We start from the raw sequence: 23,416 nt of genomic DNA, 5'->3' as shown, positions 1-23,416 counted from the left end.
CAGTATAAAGTGTGAACTTAAACCAATGATTTTCCTTTGCAAGGACTTATTCTTATGTCAAGTGCAGAATGTCGAGAGGATACTAACCACTATATTACTAAACTATTTTGGTGATCTTAGCCTACAACTGGATATCCATTATGAAAGGAAACAAATAATGTTTATGGTGCTTCTTAGAGCTTACAGTTCCAAAATATCATTCCTTGGAGTGCTCTGGGTTCTAATTTGATTAGACCAGGTTGAGAGAAAATGGGATAGAATGATCTGAGAATGGTAGGGTATAAAGAAATTCTTGGAAGTCAGATGAAGACAGTTAAGAGCAGCACATATAAATCCTTTTACCAGAGACTCTGAACTCAAATGCCTCATAGAAAGGCTGCTTACACTTGGTATGTGCAGTAGATATAGGAAAGTAGAGAATGCTGAGGATTTGTCATTATAGGATATATACACTGCCAAAAAGCATTGAAATTTAGTGTTGAAAAATGCATTACCCATGTAAGACACTTCTGCAAGCCAAACTGCATGGTCAGGGAGCCAGGAAAATGAACAAAAGGGATCGAATAATAATTAAACTGTATTCAGCACCTTAGAATGTCCCCATGATAGTAATTTACAGGTTTAATGTACTTAAATCCTCCCGATAACCCATTAAAGGAACTTTTTTTTATAGATCAAAACACTGAGAGAGAGTTTTTATAATTGGCCAAAGGTCGTATTGGCTAATATGTGAAGGTGCTACAGCATAAACACAGGAACTCTGGCTCACCAAAGCTCTCCACTAAGCATATTGACTCTCCGTGTCTTTGTGGGTAGCTAACTATCAGACTGATTGAGTTCTGTAAACAAAATTAATACTGTCTACTAGATTCTCTCAAAACGCCGACATCCGTGCCATCAGAGAAAAGGAAAAATATATGTAATATTAAATGATTTTAATACATTAATTATATACACATACACACATTCAATTACCCAGTTCAATATAGACTGAAATTTATACCATGATGCATGGTTGATTTGGCCTCTATTCAGAAATACTTTGGATACTGAAAAACCAAACAAGCCAAAAAAGCAAACAACATTTGAAAAAGAAAAACTCACTTCAGTATAAAATAATGTCATCACAGGGTTTTTTGGCAATATAGACTCCATGCATATTACTAAAAATATCAATGTATTTGAATGAAAATCTTTGAAATGTTAGGCTTTCTATGTCTTAAGTGAACAGTGAAAAATAGAGCACAGCAATAAAAAGTTATCTGACTATGGATATACAACATAAATAGCAATTGAATCAGCATGACTCTTATTTAATTAAAACTAGTTTTTTCACCCTCCATTAAATGAAGGATTTCTTCTAAGATGAGAAAGTTGAATGGGAATAATTATATCGTAAATTATTCTTCCTCTACTTTTACATATTTCTAACTTTATAATGCTAAAAATATTTTGACTAAATAAGTGGCTTTCATACAGTATCTCGTTATCTATGCATACGCTTTGTTACTGCTAATCATTTTATTACTATCCAAAAATATTAGACCATTCTAGCTAGTTATTCCACTCAGTTCCATATGTCCTGATGTCCGTCCGTGTACCGTTTATAGGTTTTTAAAATGTTCTTTGTTTTTTGCCATGTGCCCTTTTGCAATTTTTACGTAGGGCATAAAGAGCCAATCCTATCAGCATGATAATTCTTTTAACTATGTCAGTTTGAAGAAGCACTAAAAATAGGAGCATACGTAAAGAAGGCAGCAGTCAATAAGAAGGTTCTGAGAATAATTCCAAAGAGTCATATGAAAAGATACATTATGCTTTATGAATAAAACTCAGTTCTCATAAATAAATGAAAATGTATTGAAATGGTCAAACTTTTGTTTGAAATTCCATATTATACATTTACAATTTATAATTCCCATATTATACATTATACATTGCAAAGAACTGAGTTAACCCTATACTCATATTAAAGTCATAGGGAAAAACTACCATAAGAGAAGATACGAAAATTTGCCTTTAGTCACAAGCTTAAAGAAAATCCTGATTTATAAATTATGTAATTGTTTTCCCTACATTTGAAATTTCTCCAACTTAAGTTATATTGCACATCTATTTTATTTTAGATCATGGGTGCAATTCTGACAAATTACCTGTGTCCTAAGCTATACACTAAATCCTATGTGTGGTATTTAATCATACACAACATGATCGCATATATCATAATATTAATATGAAATCATACTAACATTTTCCTTTTTTTAAGTTTTTATTTTTTATTTATTTTGAAAGAGAGATCGAGAGTGAGCAGGAGAAGGGCAGAGAGAGAGGCAGACAGAATCCCAAGCAGGCTCCACGCCACAAGCACAAAACCTGACAATGGGCTCAAACTCACAAATTGTGAGATCATGACCTGAGCCAAGATCAAGAGTCCGACGCTTAACCAGCTGAGCCACCCAAGCGCCCCTATTTTCCTTTTGGATGCATAATCATTGGCAAATAGCTTCTGAAACCATACTCATATATGTACTTTCTTCAAGTATTTATTGTTCTGCACTGAACCTTTATATGAAATAGACTTTCCTATCTGAAAGAATTATGTTTAATATAAAGTTACCCTTAAATAAATATATCTAATATTTAATTTCATATACAGAAAAGCAGGAATCCTTGAATTTTTGCAGCCATCATTAATGATGAAATCAATAGTAATTATCAATGTCTAAATATATTTATTGAGAAACATTACTCATGCAAATATGTTTCCAATAACGCATTTATTGACAATTTATAGCGCTATTCTTAAATGTAAAAGCTAAATGGAGATGCGTGACCAGGATAGAGGATGCAGAGGATTCTGTGAGGGTGAGTCTCAGATGGCCAACCCAAACGGAAACTTGAAGGCAAACCCACCTCACTTTGGCTACCGTCCCCTCAGAATTCAGCAATAGCTGCTCCAGACAGAATCACCTGCGTGCCATAACTAGAGAGACACCAGCACACAAAATGAAGGAGGAAAGAATATAAGCAAACTGAAGATTAGAAAAGTTTGCCCAAAGAGAAATTTATCCCAGAAAATGGAGAAACCTCAAAACATTCTCCATAGAAGACGCAAACACCATGACTTTTCTAGGGATTACAAAAATGTGGAAAATAGACACAAAAGAAAACAGAAAAACTGAAGAGGCAGCAAAAAGAGGAAAAATAAACTGGCAGAGCTCAGGGGAAAATAATTGAAGGAAATAAATCAAACCATTTTCAGAGAGATGGGCTACTTTGAAAGCAACAAAATATAAAATATAAAAGAATGAAAACACATTTAGAAACATAGAGCACAGACTTGAATAAATCATACAAAAGGAAATAAAAAAACAAAAATAGGAAAGTAATTAGAGAGAGGATGATTGAAATGGAGACAAAAGCATCAACATAATGATAAGCTGTGATTGAGGAAAAATAGAGGAATATGGAACAGAAATAAAATATTCATAATTACCCCAATTGTCCTTCAGGCATTAAGAACAAAGATAGATGATCTCCTGTGTGTAATAGCTCAGGGAATATAGCACATACGTCCCCTCGAAAAAAGAAACTCTTTTATAAAATGTCATTTAAAAAAGGAATCAAAATAAAAACTCAGAAAGGCGAAACCATGATAAAGCTACTTAAATATAGAACAAAATTACCAATTCTGAGAATTACAGACATAGAATAGAATGAAACTATTATAAATCTTAAAAATGTAAAAAAAAAAAAGTATAATAGCAAAATTGGGGAGCAGGAAAGAATTATGTGTACCTCTTGTCTTTCATAGTGGGCAATACATAGATAGTGCTTACTGTTGAAACATGAAATTAAAAAAAAATAGTGACCTAATACTTTCATTTCCATAATTTTTATCATTTTTACTTAGAAGGTTATCTACAAACTTTATAGGCATAAACAGAATTCCATATGAAGTTTAGTAATTTATTTTTTTTTAATGTTTATTTATTTTGAGAAAAAGAGAGAGAGCAAGTGGGGAAGGAACAGATAGGTAGAGACAGAATCCCAAGCAGGCTCCACACTGCCAGCACAGAGCGCAACACAGGGCTCAGTCTCATGAACCATGAGATCATGACCTGAGCCAAAATCAAAAGTGGGACACTTAACCAACTGAGCCACCCAGGCACTCCTGAAGTTTAGTAATTTATTTTGAGGAACTTATTTAAAGAAAACAATATGAGGACATTGCACTCAGTTACCAAAATAATTCAGTAATTGTCATTGATATGAGACAAGTGTATGTAAAACATGTTTAAATAATCCTTTATATAATCAAATCTCATTTCTTTGAAAATTCACTGAAGAATAGAGGGTATTTTTAAATTTTATGCAAGATGAGCAGTTATGAAAAAATAAGGGTTAAAACTTTTTAAGTGGGATTAAGAACACAGAGAAAGAAGAAAGGAATATGAAGTTTTGAATGTAGCTATCCAAATATACCATGCAATGGATTTTTCCATGATAAATAAAAATTGTAGCATTCCAACACAGGAATACAAAAATGTAGTTCTGTGGTCTAAGGATCATGGGTTTATCCTTATTCTATATAAGTACTGTAGGAAATCATCTTCCTTCATGTTTTAATTTTTTATACATAAAAATAGAATTATTTACCTTTCATGGTTTAACATGCATGTGATTTGTAAAGATATTGTGTGGAAACACTTTGGATTTTGTGCATGGAATATGTTGAATATAAGCAGATACACTTACTGGTCTGGTCCTAAAAGAATCAGGTGTATTGATGTGTCCACGTTGAAGAATGATAAAGATACAGTATATTTTAAAAGTCAGTATAAACAAGACTATTGTCTTTAAATATAATATCACTTCCTGGAAGAGAGCAGATTTAATAAGTAAAATTCCATTTATTCTTTTCAAAAATACAGCCATGAGAATTATATAAATGGTAGTGATTGATTTTATAAACTTATAGGAAATATGAACTTAGAAGATTTTAGATTTCTATAGTGCTTTACTTAAAGATAACTCTTTTCTCCAATATGTCTATATATCTATAGATATCCATAGATACATATTTCACTCTATATTTCTAAATCTGTACAGACACACACACATACACACACATACAGATTTAGAAATACAGAGTGAAGTTCTTGAATATCTAACATACTTTGCTTACTAGGCAATAAAAACCCTGCACATTTCTGTCATTAAGAGCTTACTTTTTGCTGCTTTTTTATTATGAACATTTGAAAACATACCAAAAAAGAACTATACCTACCACCTGGATTTTATAATTGACCTTTACCACACTTCTTTATCACATAGCCATTCACCTATCTATCTATCCTCTATCTATATCAACCATCTTATTTTTGGTGCATTTTATACTTCATCCCTAAAGGGTGCATGTCATTCACTAGAGTTCAGTGTTGTTTACCACTTATTGTTTCTGGTGAGATAAAATTTATATACAATAAATGCACAAATCTTAGTTATATTATTCATTAACTTTTGAGAAAAAATTAACCCCAACATTTTATCCCCCCAGCAAACTCCCTCATACCCCTTCCCATAATCCTTACCCCCACACTTAGCCCTCAGCTATAACAACTAGTCAAATTATATCTCACCATTTATTTGTTTTGCCTTTTCCAGAACCTCATGGAAATAGACTCATATAGTCATTTTTGGTAGAAGGCTTCTTTTACTGGGTGATAATATTTTTGACTACCATCTATATAAGAGTTTATATTTTGATGTTAGTAAGCTCAAGGTTAATATTTGTGATAAGAATGTAAACATGAATAGAATATTGTGGTTATTTCCAGTGCATTAGAATATTGATACAGCCACAACAACAACAAATAGATGAGCCTGTGTACTTCCTAAAGTACACCTTTAGGTGTAACACCTCCCACACTTGAAGAAACATGGAAAAATCCAGTATTGAATCCTGACTTTATTGTCCCATTGTTCTTGCTGGATGAGTTACCTAACGTTACTTGGCCCTAGTTAGCTTAGCCATCATTGTGATAATAATGTGTATAACAGTGTGATAATTGTTGTGTGGGATAAATGAGAAATCGTATGTAAAGTGTTTGCCATGATACCTGAAAAATAGGAAGGATTAAATAACCGGTAGCTATTATTACCATGATTAGAAATCTGTCAATCATGAATACGAATCAGTAATCATAATGAATGTTAACATTTAGTTAGCCTTTATGTGCCACTGTTCTAAATGAATTAACTGATTTAATACTCAAACTATGAAGTAGACACTATTGTCATCCTCATATTGATCCGATGGAATTGCAATCTAGAGAGTGTAAGTTACTTTCCCAGAAGACATACTAAGTGATAGGGCAAAGCTGACACTCAAGCAGAAAGCTCTTGACCACCAAGTCATAGTGCTTCTTGGCAGTTTAGTGGTGCTCTGTAGAGGACAGGTGTGGGGGGTGGTAGTAGAGAAAGAACTGTGAGTAGCAGTAGGAGTAGCAGTGGTAGAATTTTATTAGCAGAAACGGAAAGGAATATAAGGGCACCAAGCCTCCAACCGAATTAGTAAAGGAGGTTCTACAAAACACAAAAAAACTCAAAAGAAAAAAAAGACAAGAAGGAAAGGAGGAGGTGGGGTGAGGAGAGAGGGGAGAGGTAGAGAAAGAGAAGGAAGAAGAGGAAGAGGAGGAAGAGGGATGAGGCAGCAATGAGGCCAACTTTAATCATTTCTTAATTTTCCTGTTGCTAGTTCTATCAGTAAATTCATTACGTAAAGGAAAGTGTAGTTTTGGAAGTTCCCCAGGTCACATGACACGGTTGTTCTCAATGTGGAGGGCCAAAGCAGTTTTCCCCTCATAGGCTTCATCATGTTACTTGAGGGGGCATGGAAGTTCTAAAATTATTAGCCATTAGCCAAACTTTGTTAACTTTACTTTTTGTTCTCCTTCAATATAAGGGTGTTTTTTTCTGGTGACAGAAATAAAATATGCTACTCATAGAAAAACTTCAAAGTATACAATGAAGCAGAATTGAAAAGATGTCATTCTCGTTATCATAATCATATTGTTCAAAGATAATGCTGTAAAATTCTATAAATATATGTTTTTGTTATCGGATGCGTAACAAATTACCCCAAGACTTACCAGCTTAAAAGAGCAACAATTATTATCAATAGTTTATGAGCATCAGGAACCTGGATACGGCTTAGCTGGATCTTCCCCTTTATGTTCTTTTATAAGGTTGCAGTTAGCTTTTAACCTTCCAAACTCATTCAGTCGTTGATGGTAGGATCCAGTTCTTCAAGACTGTTGGGTTGAGGGTCTCGGCTCCTCACTAGCTGCTGGCCAGACTGTTCTCACTGCCTTGTCGCATAGAATTCTTCAGAATAACAGTACTTCACGGAACCCCACAAAAGAGGCTACGAGCAAGATGGGAGTCACAGCCTTTTGTAATTATAGAATTGGAATTCCATCACTTTCGCTTTATTCTATGTACTAAAAGTAAGTCACTACATTTACACTCAAAGGTGACATATTACAAAAGAGTGTGACTAGCAGGAGGTGGGGATTATTGGAAGTCATCTTAAAAGTCTACCTACCACAGTAGATATACTCAAATCTTAACAGAACCGATACCAGACTGTAAAACTTGTTTTTATGGCCTGTTTTATCATCAATATATTGTGAATATCTTTCAACGTAACCAAATGTTTTAAGTTAGTTAAAATATGGCTGTGTGGTAATACTGTCAGCACCTATTTTTTAGAGATTATGAACATAGAGTCTGGAAATGGGTTGCTTGGGGTGGAATCTTGGCGTCACCATTTAGTATCTGTGAGGGCTTGGACAGTTACTTAACATCTTTACAACTTAGTTTCTTCATTGGTAAAATGGAGCTAATAATAATACCTTCCTCATGGAGTTGCGAACAGTGCCCGGCACATAGTAAGCCCTCGGTGAATGTTATTATCGTGGTCAGCATTATTTTCACTATGATTTCAATTAATAAAATGCTGCTGTGGCCATCACTGGGCATGCAATTTTATTCACGTCTCTAACTGTTTCCTTATGATAAATTCCTAAACATGAAATTGCCAGGTCAAAAGATACATGTGCTTTTAATAACATTCTCAAATTACTTTTCAACAAGATTATGTTAATCGTCAGCATTACAGTGTCTGTTTCCTCACACTCTCATCGATTGTGGATAATTTCATCTTTATGATGATAAGATGAAAAGCAAGAAATGCTATTATATTTTTATTTTATTTGTATATCCTTGTCAATAAGGCTGAGTCTTTTTCCTTTTTTTTTTTAAATTAAGGTATAATTGACATATGATATTATAGGTTAGGTGCACAACATAATGATGTGATATTTGTACATATTGTACAATGATCACCACAATAATTGTAGTTAGCACCCATCACCACATGTAGTTCTAGAGTTTTTGGTATGTGTGATGAGAGCTTTTAAGATTTACTTTCTTAGCAACTTTCAAACATGCCTTACAGTGTTATTAACTGTAGTCACCATGCTGTACATTATATCCCTGTGACTTATTTATTTTGCAAGTGGAATTTTGTACCTTTTGACCACCTTCACCTATTTCACCTATCCCCCCCGCCCCCACTCCCTGCCTCTGGCAACCACCAATCTGTTCTGTGTATCTATGAACTCATGGGTTTTGTTTTGTTTTGTTTTGTTTTGTTTTGTTTTGTTTTGTTTTTAGATTCCACATAAAAGAGAAGTCATATAGTATTTGTCTTTCTCTGTCTGACTTATTTACTTAGCATAATGCCTTCAAGGTCCATCAATGTTTTGAAAAATGACAACATTTCAGTCTTTTTTACAGCTGAATAATAGTCCAGTGTGTGTGTGTGTGTGTGTGTGTGTGTGATGCCATATTTTCTTTAGCTGTTCATCCGTTTGTTGATGGACATGTAGGTGTTTCCACATCTTGACTGTTGTAAGTAAATAATGCTGCAATGAACATGGAGAATGCAGATGCGTTTTCACGTCAGTGTTTTTATTTTCTTTGGATAAATACCCAGAAGTAGAATTGTTAGATCAGAGGCTGAACTTTTTTAATCTCCTCATTGGTAATATAAATTTCTTCTTCTGTGAATTACAGTTCATACTTTTCCCATTTTTAAATGGGGTATATTATTTGAATTATTAATCTGTAGCTATCTACTTTTACAATGTAAATGCCTCTAGAAGTATCGATGCAGTAAGGGTTTGGCAAACTTTCAGCCAGAAAGAATTCACTTCCCATATGGGAGCAGGGAGCTGAGAAGTCCCTGAGGAAGTCATCACTTTTTCCCTGGGAAGGTGGAATTGTGTTTTTAACCCCACTCTTGAAAGGTAGCCAAGAAAGCATTCATTCCCTAATGAACCATACCTAATAAGAGCTTTTTTTTTCAAGGCCTTGGGGGCTCCAGCAATAAGCTGAGTGAGGTGTATCAAATGGGATAGTAGTTTCAGGAAGTACTTTATCCAAGTGAGGAACATAAGAAATTGGAGAGTGGCATGGCCTGTAAAAGTCCCAAAATGGTAATTTCTACCTGGAAGGACAGGACAGATAAGGCATCCGAGAGCTGAAATGATGACTGAAAGGGGGCAGATGTGAGATCAGAGAATAGAGGAGTAGAAGGCTTGTTTGGGGATCAGTCTCAGAAAATATGACCCATACCCTCTACCATCCATCTTGTGTACAAATGGCCCAGGATGTCTCTGTAAAGTTGAAGAAGCGTATGGTACGCTATGCACTTTCCAAGAGCAGGAGTATTCTTGTTTATCTTTGTATGCAGAATGCTAAGTAAGCACCATGCCAAATTTATAATAGGTACCTGAGAAATATTACTAGTTTAACTGAGGAATGAACAGTTAAGAAAAGGCCTAGATAGGTACAACAGTGATAAATGGACATGTAGAGGAAGGGAGACAGGGAGAGTCTCTGCTCCCCCCTCCATGACTGGTGGGGGAGCAGAGTAATCAAGATGAATCTCACAGAGTGAAAAAGATACACCAAAGGCAAGGCAAGATTAGTAACTGGCAAGCTGTCATAAAAACAGGGAAATCAGTGGAAACCAAGAAGGTTGGGAATAATATAAAATACTAGCATAAAGCAACAAAGAGATATCTTATTATTAGGGTAAACACCTACCTCAGCTAAAAAATGGGTCACAAATGTTAGAATGTATACCAAGAAGCATTTTCCAAGTGGATTAGTCGTGAATTTGTTTATTCAGTAACACTACACTGATAATCGGATATGCTACTTACTCAGTGTAAGAAAGTTAACAAGGTACATCCTATAACTTCAAGAAGCAAATAATTACCACAGAGTACAAAAGCCATGATGTAGTTAAGAGAGAATTTTGTTTTATTTTTTTTCAATATATGAAATTTATTGTCAAATTGGTTTCCATACAACACCCAGTGCTCATCCCAACAGGTGCCCTCCTCAATACCATCGCCCACCCTCCCCTCCCTCCTACCCCCCATCAACCCTCAGTTTGTTCTCAGTTTTTAAGAGTCTCTTATGCTTTGGCAAGAGAGAATTTTAAAGGAGTTTCGGCAGGGAAGCCTAACCCAGTCTTGGGGTGATGAAGCTTCCAAGAAGAGTTGAGACAAATGAGGATAGTTGTGATGATGGACCAGGCAGAATGCACAGCTGAGCTGAGGGAGGAGAGTTGAGGAGTAAATTCCTGAAAGCAGCAGCAGAAAGCACCAAAATAATGTAGTGAGAGAGAGCTCGAAGCACTCTGGAAACCTTGTGTATTTCAGTGTGAAGACAGCCCGCAATTGGAAATGGAAGTGGGTACAAAATTGACTCGATTTTAAGACATTTCAAGCACCAATCATATTTTTAGTGGCATGACCCCAAGTAACTACATTCTTGAATGTTATTTTAGAATTGATTTGGGTACAGTGAGACATAAATGTCAAATGTCAGCTGGAGCATATTTAGAATTTTGCTGGAATATTTGTGTGCAGGCACAGAAATAGAAGTTCCATGAGGACCCAGAATCAACTTTGTTGATTGATACTGGGGATATTGAATCCCCAGTATCTAGAATGGTGTGTAGCAGATAAATTCTTGTTGGAGAAAAATGAATGAATGAATGATGCTGCCACGGCTTGATTACAAAATTGTGGTTTAGTACAAAGTGTTCTAAATCCCAGACTGATTTCTGGATGCTGGTTGTACATTTATTGGCCAACTTCCCTGCTCACCAGTAATTTGTGGTCAGCAAATAAAAGTCAATGTTAATATTAGCCTGCATAAAATATAATTAGAAAGGAAAATACGCAAGAAATGAAAACACTACGCCTTCCAAAATTAAATATTTTCTTAGGTTATTGCACTGTTCTCAACTAGGGGCAGTTTTGCCCCCAAGGGATAGTCAGCAATGTCTTATTTCTTATTGTTGCAGAAAGAAGGCTACTGGCATCTGATGGGTAGCAGCAGAGATGCTGATAAACACTCACTACATTGCACAGGATGGTCCCCACGACAAAGAAATGTCCAACCAAAATGTTACTAGTGATAAGGTTGAGAAATCCTGGATTTAGGGAATTAGGGTCTCTGTTTATTTGGCATAGATCAGCAAAACATGGTTTTATCTTGAAACCCTTAGAACTCTTTTAGCTCCCAAAGTCTATGTTTTTATTACAATGAATGTATTGGGCCCCACGGTAGAACAAAATACAGTAGGAAACATCGAGGAGAAAGTGGAGTTTGGCTCCCGAACAGAGGATACAGAGAAGGGTTAGCCATTTGCCTGCTGCTAAAAAATGAGATGAAATGTTGGAGCCAACTTCTTTCTTGTTTTCTTTCCAGAATGGAGACTGGGAAAAATTAACAAGTAGACAATGGTCATCTGTGGCATTTCTCCTAACTTACCTCTTGTCATGATTGGAACTACTTCTCTTCTACCCTCTACTTCTCTGTCTTCTCGTTGTGTGTTATCACCTCACCCATAAAAGGTCCCATTACTTATACTGTTCCCTGTGTCTCCCCACTCTTCCAAAACTGCTCTTCTCTTGGTACCCTGTGCTTAGCAATTTGAGAGAACTCCACATCAGGGTTAACAGCTGACAATAGTTGATGTTACTACTTGTTAACTATATTTTCATCTTAAAAAGAAAGATGTCAATGTTTAACCCAAAGTTTTTGATAATGGTGAGATTTCAAGCAGTGATGTGTTAGAGATCTTCAAAGCATGACTTTAACTTGGCCTTTGTTCTTGAGGAATAAATGTGTGTGTAAACTCACTCTATAACCCAAAGAATCTCTAACCAAGTTCAGTCTTCATCCTTGGCTACAGTACTGACTGTAGTGATTAATCACTGATAGTGATTCAAGTACTAGAACATTTCTACACTCGCAGATATAAAACTGCTGCCCTAAGCCTCCTGAATGCTCACCATCATCTCCAGTTGTCCAGCCCCCCTGCAGACCCTTTTCTGTCTCCCCACAATCCAGCAACTGCAGGATTAATACCTTCCCCAGTAGATGCTTTCCAACTCCAGCAGCTTCTGCTCTGATTGGCTTAGCCCAACTGCCTCCCTCCCTCATTCCTACATGGTTTGCATACTGTCTTGATTGTGTCACCAGCTACAACTATTGTTAGGTTGTTCTTACTGTCATCCTTGGTGGAGGTGGTGCCTATCTTCTTAGATTCCAACAAGTAAAAGTAGGCAAAAAACTTCCTTTCCTTGATATTTGGGTACTTCTTTAACGTTTCAAGGAAAACAGAAACCTCAGATAAAGCCACAACCTCATCTTTCACAATATTGTTCTTCAGGATCCAGGAAAAATCCATGGCAAAAATGGGACTGCCCCATTTGTGTCCATTTCAAATGTAAAAGATGCAGAGGATTATAAATAAAAATTATAAATATAAAGTAAGCACAGTTGTATGACTCAGAGGGATAAAAAGGATAATATAATGATGTTTACATGGAGAAAAAAAATTAGTAAATGAGAAGAGCAACATGAAACAAGTGGTTTAATTATAAGGGTGCTAAAATCCTATAATGAGAGATTATAATAAAGAAGCATAATAAAAATGCGTGACATCATTCAACTTTTCAGCACTAAAATTCATTAAAAGAGATCCCTTAAATTTCAAAACTAAGGTGACTTAGTATTGACATCATTATTATTTTTTTCAAAAATCCAATCAATACAAAAAGTACAAAGCAAAGAGTAAAAAATAACTCCAAGCCTCACTACTCAGAACAGTCATCATTAACAATTGGTAAACTTTGCTTGGTCTAGATAGTGCTAATGCAATTATGCAGACATAAGGATGGGTGGGTGGATGGATGGACGGATGATAAAATACACGGATATATTAAAAAACAAAATGAGATTATGCTGTATTTTATTACTAATGATTATATTTTATTTATTTTATTATTTTATATATTATATTTTATTATTTATATTTTTATTATATTTTATTATATATATTATATAATATATATTTTATATTTTATTATATTTTATTATTTATATTTTATTATATTTTATTTATTATTTTATTATATTTTATTATATTTTATATTTATTATTTTATTATTTTTATTATTTTATTAATATATTTTATTATTATATTTTTATTATATTTTATTATATATATTATATATTATATATTTTTATATTTTATTATTTATATTTTTATTATATTTTATTATTTATATATTTATTATTATTATTTATTTATTTTATTATTTTATATATTATATTTTATTTATTTTATTATTAAATTTTTAAAAAGGAAAAGAATTTCTGGAGCTGAAATTTTGGTGCACTTTATACAAAGTTCAAAAAGCTAAAGAGATACTCATTTCTAGAATTTCTGTCAATCAGAGAAAAAGATTATGCAAAACATTAGGAATTAAAGTTTGTTAAATATTTGCTTCCTGGGTCAGCTGGGTGGGTAGGTCAGTTAAGCGTCCAGCTTCTGCTCAGGTCATGATCTCACGGTTCGTGGGTTCAAGCCCTGCACCGCGCTCTATGCTGACAGCTCAGAGGCTGGAGTCTTCTTTGGATTCTGTGTCTCCCTCTCTCTCTGCTCCTACCCCACTCACGCCTTGCCTCTCTCTCTCTCTCTCTCTCTCAAAAATCAACATTAAAAAAAAACACATTTAAATATTTGTTTCCCCTTTTTTAGCCACCCTTATTTCTTCCCCGAGTGAAACACTTCTAAATAAAATAAATATATTTTATTTCCTTTATGGCTCCCTCTTTCCCAGATCCTGACCTTTGTTAGTTATTGTATAGTTTTTTTGTCATATGACCCTTATGCTCCCATCTAGTTAGTTTCATTTCTACATTTAAATGGAGTCCAGGCCTTTTTCACTGAATACATACACAATTATTCTGCTGTTTAATGATTGATTTAACAATTGTACTTTGTCTACTGACTTCCTATTATAGAATGTGAGAATTTGCCCACTTATACCACCTCAGCCATACATGCTTCCCTCCCCATATCCTCTCATTACGGCTGTAGAGTCATTTTTATTAAATTAATGGTCAGTGCTGGAGCCATGATTACATTTCTTACCTGTTCATTTTTTCCCTAAAGTTAGCAATTGCTTTGCTTTTCTATGTTAATATTGCTAATTCTTTCCAAATTTAGTATGATTTCCAACATGTCAAAATTCTTTAATTGGTTGGGTCCATTTTTCCCTCCTAGACATGTTGCTTCTAGAGCCTTCTATTCTCCTGAGCCAGCCAACTGACCACTCTCTAAGTTTGCTGTACTGTTGTCACCCTTAGGGCTTCCCATGGATTTGATCCCAAGGATCCCCTACCTTCATGTCCTATGATGGTGGCCCTTCTTCCCAAATCTTGTGTCTTCTTTACATGGAGTACATTCTCAGTAAGCGACCTTTGGAAATAAATTTCTGAGATCTTGTATATCTGAAAATATCTTTATTCCAACCTTATACCTTAATGGTTTGGCTGAGCTTTACTTAGAAACTTCGTTCTGAAATTTGAAGGCATTTTCCCATTGTCTTCTATGTTCCACAGTGTGGCCGCTGCAGTTACCAGATGCTGTTCTGATTCCCCAGGCTTTATATGTAACTTTTTTTCACCTCTCTGAACAAGCCCTACTGTTTTAAAACTTCAAGTTCCAAATTGGTGCAGCTATTTTTTGTGTGCGTGTTGGCTACACAGTGGATCATCTCAATTTGGATGACCTCCACATATAACTCTTCCGGAGGTTTTTTGTGGTGGTTGTTGTTGTTTTTAATTTTAGCAATCATACTTTCATTTCCAAAGAACTCTTTGTTTTTTTTTCCCGTTGTTCCTTTGTCTTTAACATCGTTTCTTGTTTCATGAATTCAGTCTCTTTCCTTAACCTTCTCAAGACATCATTTATAATTTTTGAAGTTTCTTCTGCTCTCTTCAGTATCACACATCTCAGGGTTTGGGGTTTTTTTTTTGTTTTTTTGGTTTGTTTGTTTTGTTTTTTTCTCCTGTTTGTTTCAGTTTTTGTATTCCTTCTTCATGATCCTCCTTAGATATCTTGTGATCTCTTCTATGTCAGATTCTTAAAAAAAAACATGTTGGAAGTTCACTGTGCATGCTGGAGTAGAGCTAACTGGCGTGCTTCATGGTGGACTGATCTGTTGGTACCCAAGCATTCAAGAGCGGTGGTTCCCAAATCTGAGTTTGGGAGTCAAACTGAGTGTCTCAGAATCATCTAGAAGGCTTGTTAAAACACTAATTGCTAGGCACCACCCTCAGATTTTTTGATTCTGTAGGTAGAGCTTGAGGATTTGCATTTGTAAAAAATTTGGAGGTAACATTCCAGATCTCCATTGTACCTAGTGTCTTGCAAGTTACAATCCCTCTAATAATTTCATCAGAAAGTAAAGCTCATCCTACTTAAGGGTCTTGCTGTACCTTGTAAAGATTTCAACCGGACTTCATCTTTTCAGCCCAACCAATTCCTGCCTTCTGAGGTGCTCATTGCCTCCAATTATTGAATCTTTCTAAGGTTTCTGCAGCCAAAATCTTTATTGGCATTCTTCTGTTCAGGCACACAGGTTTCATCTTTCCCCATGCTTAGTTAATTACCATTCTGCCACTTGCTTTTCATTGTCCCCACTTGCTAACACTTTATCTGTTATTGATCCTATTCCAAACATTTTTATAGCGTGTATACCTGTTCAAAACACCTATGTCATTTAATGGGGCTTCAGGAGGGAGTAAATATAAATGCATGCATTCAGTCTACTTTGTTTTATTAGAAATCTCTGTTTCCTTCTTTATCTTCCCCCCTCCCTCACCTAGTGGCTTACTGAGGCTAGAATAATGGACAGAATGGACAAAGTCATAGACAATGGACACAGCCATAGGCAGATGACTTCTCTTTTATGGGAATAGTTCTCTCACCTCCCATGACACATTCATGCTTAGATTGTGTTCTTACCTTTAGGGACTAAGGTGACCTACTGAAGTTTTTGAAAGGAGGTGTGTGTCAACTTTATCAGCTCATTTATTTTGGTCTATACTTGACAATATTTTAATGATAGCTTATCATTTGAATTGTGGATATGTTCTTGTTCCACTGAGGATAATTTTTTTATGATTTTTATTTTCTGTTAATATTGGTAGATGTCAAAGAAGAATATTGGATTAGAAAATTGCATTATGTTACCTGAAATTGAAATTCTCATTTCTGAGTTCTGAAAATTTTAAATAACGTAACTTTTTTTTTCTTTTTTTTTTAACCTGAATTTAATGTATCCTAGCTTGAGGTAAAATGAAAATTACCCACTAGACAACTTTTCAAGCTCTGTGAAGAAGCTCCTTTAAATAGCTATGCAATTTTACTTATTTTCTTACTTTATTGTTAAAAAATGTAATTCTGGAAAAAATTTAATCTAAACTGTTTAATGTATAACGTTAATACTTAAATTTACTAATTCTTGAGTTTAAATAGAATTTTCCAACTTTACATAGAAAGATATTTATGATAGGTAGTGAGTGTAAATTTTTACTAATCTTCTTAAGGATCAACCCATAATAATATAACAGATACATTTTTCAGAATTTCTGGTGTAATACCTGATAGTATTAGATGCTCAAAGATATTATCTGCACCGATGAGTGCAAAATGGGTCCCATTAAGTACATTCATACACATTCATACTTGTCAGATTTCAGGCCCTGTTTTTGGTTCTGCACCATAAGCAGGTCACTAGTAGAAGTATTCAAGAGGAAAAAGCAAGTATGTGAAAACAAAATAGGCTCCCTTTGTACTCTTGAGATTCTGAAGTTTAGGGGCTAAACAGATGATCAGAAGGCCTAGTTTCTTTTATTTTGTCTAAATTCAATGAGTTGTCCTGTCTTAGTTTCCCTCAAGATCCGGTGAAGTTTTATAAAGCAAGGAGTCTTACCCTAGAGGTGAAACCATGAGAGATTAATAGCTGTGAATTGTTAAGAAGTTTATCTGACATATCAGACACTGTTTTTGCCTTTTTACTGATAGAAATTTTGCAAGATAATCAGCAAAGGGAATCTAACAAAGAAATAAATGAAACCACTAGGGAGTTAGGACAGGACGAGTTTCTTGGGTACTTTAATGTAACATATATCCTCCCAAACTTTCTCCTGCTTCTCCTCTGTCTCGGGGTTTTCTTTATAATAGAGTCCCTGATTCGTCTTTAGAGTCTAGCTTGTATGTAGAGAAGAGTTTTTTCTTCCTTTGGGTTTCCGGGACACCTTTTTCCATCCACCCTCCTGCCTTCTCAAACATATCAATAACGTCGAGACCATCTTTGTACGGTACCAAAGCTGCTGTATGAGAAGTGGAAGGTGCAGGAGAGCACGTACTTCACTGGGCTACAGGGTGGAGGACAAGTTATTCACAGATACGACCAACGGAATCTTTTACTTTTCATTGTGTACCCAGAGGCAGACATTTCTCATTACTAAGTTCAAGATGCTGAAAAGTCCTCAAAGCAAGAAGCAGCATTATCACTTACATGACACATACTTATATTTCCTTCACTTTTTATTTCCCCAAACGTACTTACTTCGGGATGGGAACTTCTTAAACATTTTTTTTTAACATTTATTTATTTTTGAGACACAGAACATGAGTGGAGAGGGGCAGAGAGATGGAGACAGAGACAGAATCCGAAGCAGCCTCCAGGCTCTGAGCTGTCAGCACAGAGCCCGACACAAGGCTTGAACTCCAGAACCACGAGATCATGACCTGAGCCGAAGTCGGGCTCTCAACCAACTGAGCCACCCAGGCACCTCAGGGATGGGAACTTCTTAGCACAGTATTGAGTTACCCACACCAAAACTTCATGAAATCATAGGTTTTACTTTTTAAGTGTTATGACTGGCATCTACACTATGGTTTACAGAGGGCAGGCTCCTAGTAAATATTAGTCCCTTTCCTTTGAATTTCTTTAATAATGAATCAAGATTATTACTCTTCCATGAAAGCAGGGGACTCACTCTGTCTGTAATATGTTAAGTTAATCAGAGACCTTTTTAGGGAGAGTAATATGGAAATACTTCTTTCTCTTGATCCCTTAAGGGATACAAAGCTGCTTTTAAGACTTCAAGAACAATAGAGCTATGAATTGCAACTTCCAGCCTGCACACCTACAAGTGATACCATACCTTTGCAACTGGTTTTCACGAAAAGTTATCTATCTTCACATTTATTCGAATGAGTTTTAATTAAAAATCAACCTACTTTAACACATACTCAAGGCATTCAACTTTACTTATTGAAGTACTCAGACTGAAGAGAAATTACATCGAGGGACATGTTTTATTTAAAAATATTGTTTCATTTAGTATCCCATCAAAAAGCCACAAAATAGTGAGAGGGATAATGCATAGATGGACAGTCATGAAGGCCAGGTATTTTTCAACAAATGACAGGCCGGGGCTCCACTAGAACCAGAAACGTGTGATGACAGTTACCGATATTATGTTGTCATACTCCAGAAGCTAGTTCGATTCCAAAAAAAGAGCCACTCTCATGTGCTATTTTTAAAGCTACACAATACCCTCCAGCACGGTCATGGAATACTTACCTGGTAACTGTTTGATTCTTTCAGTGTCGCATGAAAGTTTTGTTAAGTGAGACCACAGCAATGTTAATCCAGAGATCGTCTCCCACCACTGAGACAAGACTCTTCTGTGCACTCTACTCAGTGCCTCATGAATAAGAGGTTTTCCAGTCTGGCTGGTCATATCAGGCACTATTCTAGTCCTTCTGTGAGCACCAGATCCTGTTCCCACTCTTACCTTTGAATGATTCTTTCCGTAACCCACATGTGTAGATCAGTATTACCCTGAATTCTTGAGGGGGGCCTTTAGGAGATCTGCAGCATTTCTTGTCATGAAGCTTGATTTCCTCTCCAGTATTCTGTTCTGCAGACTCTAGCCACCTTGGATTTCCCACAGTTTCAGCTCCATCTCAACTCGGAGTCCACTGGGTTGTGCCCAGGTTCTGCCTCTCTGCGCCGTCGCCTAGGAACTCTCTCAAGGCGGGAAGCTAGAAGGAAGAGTGGGGCTCATCTCATGTGTTTCCCATCTCTCAGGTCTTACTGTCTTTAACTGTCTGTTGTCCAGTGACTTGCAAGCCATTGTTTCTTATCATTTGTCCAGTTGTTTTGACTGTTTCCAGTGGGGTAGGAGAGGGTAAGTCTGGTCCCTGTGCCTCTATCTTGGCCAGAGGTAGAAGTCTAAACTTCTGGGATTTTAAAATTAATTTGTTCCCATGAAACAATCCAGTCTATTCTGAGTAATTCATATGCATTATCTCAAAATTAGGCCATGAACAAAGTATCTGTTTATTTAAAACAAAAATAAGGGGCGCCAGGGTGGCTCAATCGGTTGAGCGGCCGACTTCGGCTCAGGTCATGATCTCGCGGTCCGTGAGTTCGAGCCCCGCGTCGGGCTCTGTGCTGACAGCTCAGAGCCTGGAGCCTGTTTCAGATTCTGTGTCTCCCTCTCTCTGACCCTCCCCGTTCATGCTCTGTCTCTCTCTGTCTCAAAAAGAAATCAACGTTAAAAAAATTTTTTAATAAAAAAATAAAACAAAAATAAAATACACAGTAATTTAAGCCATCTTTGACTTTTGAACAACATGGTGGTTAGAAACAACTTCGCCTTTCTTGTTACAGAAAGACATTAGGGTATTCTATTAGTAGTTAGACAGAGGACTGTCTTAAATAACGAGAATTCTACGTAATACACTTTTGAAAAATAACATGGATTTGGCTCTCTACAGTCCCCTTACCATGAAACTATATGAATCTAGTCTTACATTTGAATGGTAGAAAGACATTTACAGTATTTCTTGGGTTAGAAGAGGTGGGGTGGGAACATAGACTAACTAATTCAGGTTAAACTTCTTAAGAGATGCACCATATGCTACCTGGTCTGAAAATTCATAACAGGAATAGAACACACAGATTTAGCAATAGTATTTCTTCATGGTCTTACAAATAATGGAAATTTTACCTGCAATAACAGATGTAGGTTAAGTAATAAGTCTCAAAATGGGATTTGAGAATTCATGTCCTATGCAGTCAATGTCAGTTTTTCTTGAATGAACCTATGCTTACTTTTACTCTTAACCAGCGAATTCTTTGAATTTCGTCTTCTCTTTTCTGTTTAAAAATCATTTCGTACATTATAGGCAATCTTAGAAAAACAGGAAAAAGCATTAATATTCTCACTACCCTAAGATAATCACTTGCAAATGTTTTTATTGTCTTCCAATCCTTATCTGTGTGTGTGTGTGTGTGTGTGTGTGTGTGCACAATTTAAACCAAAGAGTATATAACATAGTGGTTAAAAACTTGGATTTTACACTATATTCTCTGGCTTCAAATCCTTGCCCTGTCACTGCCTAGCTCTTTGATCCTGGATAAGTTACTTATATCTCTGTGCCTCATCTGGATAATGTAGAGAATATTATTTCATGAGGATGTTTTGAAGTTCTAATGAATCATATTTATAAAATAACTTAAAACAGAGGCTGCCACAGAATAAGCACTCGCTTAATTTAAGCCATTGTTGTATAGATACTTACATATTTCTATAGATTCTTCATAATTACCTATTTGATGGTCACATTCTGTGATCTTAAAGGCTTGTAGCTTACTGAATGAATTCCAAATTTTTATTCAAGTTACTTCTAAATGCCCAGTGGGTTGTGGATAATGCTACAATGAAATCTTCATATATGTATCTCTGATTCTGTTTAATTATGTATCAGAGTGGGGTTATTGTATAAAAGGTCTGTATATTATGCTGTTTTCCAAAAGGGCTATACCAATATATAATTGGTTTCTTGGATTATGAATTCTTTTAAAGAAAGAATTGGCAACAGTAGGTTGCAAATCACTCCAAAATCTTGTTATTGAATACTTACATCCTAGATTGGTAAGCTTTTCTCTACTCATGTATAATAATGTCTCTCTTGGGGGAGCCAGGGTGGCTCAGTCAGTTAAGTGTCTGACTCTTGATTTCAGCTCAGGTTATGATCTCACGGTCCATGAGTCTGAGCACCACCTTGGGCTCCATGTTGATAGCGCGGAACCTACTTGAGATCCTCTCTCTCTCCCCCTCTCTCACAGCCCCTCCCGACTTGTGGTCTCTCTCTCTTTCTCTATTTCTCAAAATAAATAAATAAATAAACTTTAAAAATAAAAAAAATAACATCTCTCCTGATGAAGAGAACATATCCCAATGCTACATTATTCATCTAGAAATAACGTGGATGGGAGTAGAAGTAACAAAAAAACAAAAAAACAAAAAAAAAGGAACAAGATGTGTGCTCAGAGGTCAAGAACTAGTCTATAATGAAATTACATATTATAAAAAAGTCTTTATAATATAATTTAAAATTTCCCCTCAAACAGAAGTATGCTTCATAAATTATTTAAACAGAGTCCAATTTAGGTAAAAGGCGTGTGAGAGTGAGGATCGTTCTAAAACTGTAGGAGTGACAAGGTTCTGGAAAATCATGTAGGACCAGAAATACTGCTGTTGCCATATTTGAATATCTACCACAGTACTACTTTAACATTACTACTAATGCCACAAAATACTAGTAATGCCATAGATGAAAACTATCACACCAAGGGGCTCCTGGGTGTCTCAGTTGGTGAAATATCCAACTCTTGATTGGATATTGATCTTGATTGGTCATGATCTCACAGTTTGTGGGGACGGAGCCCCGTGTTGGGCACTGCACTGGGAGCACAGAGCCTGCTTGGGATTCTGTCTCTCCCTCTCTCTCTCTCGCTCCACCCCTCCCCTACTTGCACTCGTACCTGTGCACACCTGTGATCTCTCTTTCGAAAATAAATGAATAGGGGTGCCTGGGTGGCTCAGTCGGTTGAGCGTCTGACTTCGGCTCAGGTAAATCTCACAGCTTGTGAGTTCGAGCCCCGCGTTGGGCTCTGTGCTGACAGCTCAGAGCCTGGAGGCTGCTTCAGATTCTGTCTCTCTCTCTCTCTCTCTCTCTGCCCCTCCCCCGCTCATGCTCTGTCTCTCTCTCTCTCTCTCTCTCTCTGTCAAAAATAAACATTAAAAAATTTTTTAAATAAATAAATAGACATTAAAATTAAAAAAAAAAGCTACAACCCCAATACTAATACCTCAATACTTAACACATACTTCTGGTGATCACTGAGTCTACTTCCAGGTTTTCATGGCCATTTCTTTCACTGGACATAGGTTCCCTGAGAGTAGGATTTGTATCTTAGTTATGTTTTATTTTAAAACCGAGCACAAAGCTTAGGGCAGAATAGGCAATTAATACATGTTTGTTGTGTTAACAGCAATAATTCACGTGTGAATCATTACACCTAAAAGAACCAGGATAATATGATATATTGAAAGAGTAGAATATGCCACCCTAAAATGTGCCCCTTTGGCATGTGGATTATTTTGGGCTGAGGGCCATTGTAATTCATTACTAAGCTTCTAATGACTAGCTATCCTTCACTAGCAAAGTGGAAAGGATTGTGTCATACATAATAGAAGACATTTAGCGGTTTAGAGAAAGTAGAATTATTTTTAAAGATTGAATTAGGATGGAAAGTTTTTCCTACAGGAAATGATGGAGGGGTGGGGGAGAATTGCACATTTAGAAGATACTATGATGTTTAGCTCCTGCTCCTGCAATCCATTTTGGCAGACAGCATTCAAAACTGAAGGAAGTTTCCAATGTAGACCAGCTCGTGTTTTATGTAATGTTATCATTGAAGCAGTTAGTGTTTTCCTGGGAAATTATTTCATTGCCCTTATTTACATCAATACATCATCCTGATATTTTTTTCTTAATGGAATATTTGTACCTGCAAAGCACCATAGACAAGATATA

The 23,416-nt window shown here is 35.9% G+C and overlaps 1 protein-coding gene across 3 annotated transcripts in view; it reads left to right on the top strand.

Moving 5' to 3' along the window:
• PTCHD4 (patched domain containing 4) overlaps positions 1–23,416 on the top strand; it is a 181,911-nt gene that overhangs the window by 78,540 nt on the left and 79,955 nt on the right. The window lies entirely within an intron of this gene.

This window comes from Puma concolor, chromosome B2 (genome assembly GCF_028749965.1).
Source record: "Puma concolor isolate L17-30 chromosome B2, mPumCon1.1.hap2, whole genome shotgun sequence".
NCBI lineage: Eukaryota > Metazoa > Chordata > Mammalia > Carnivora > Felidae > Puma > Puma concolor.
This window is presented reverse-complemented; position numbering and strand designations above follow the sequence as displayed.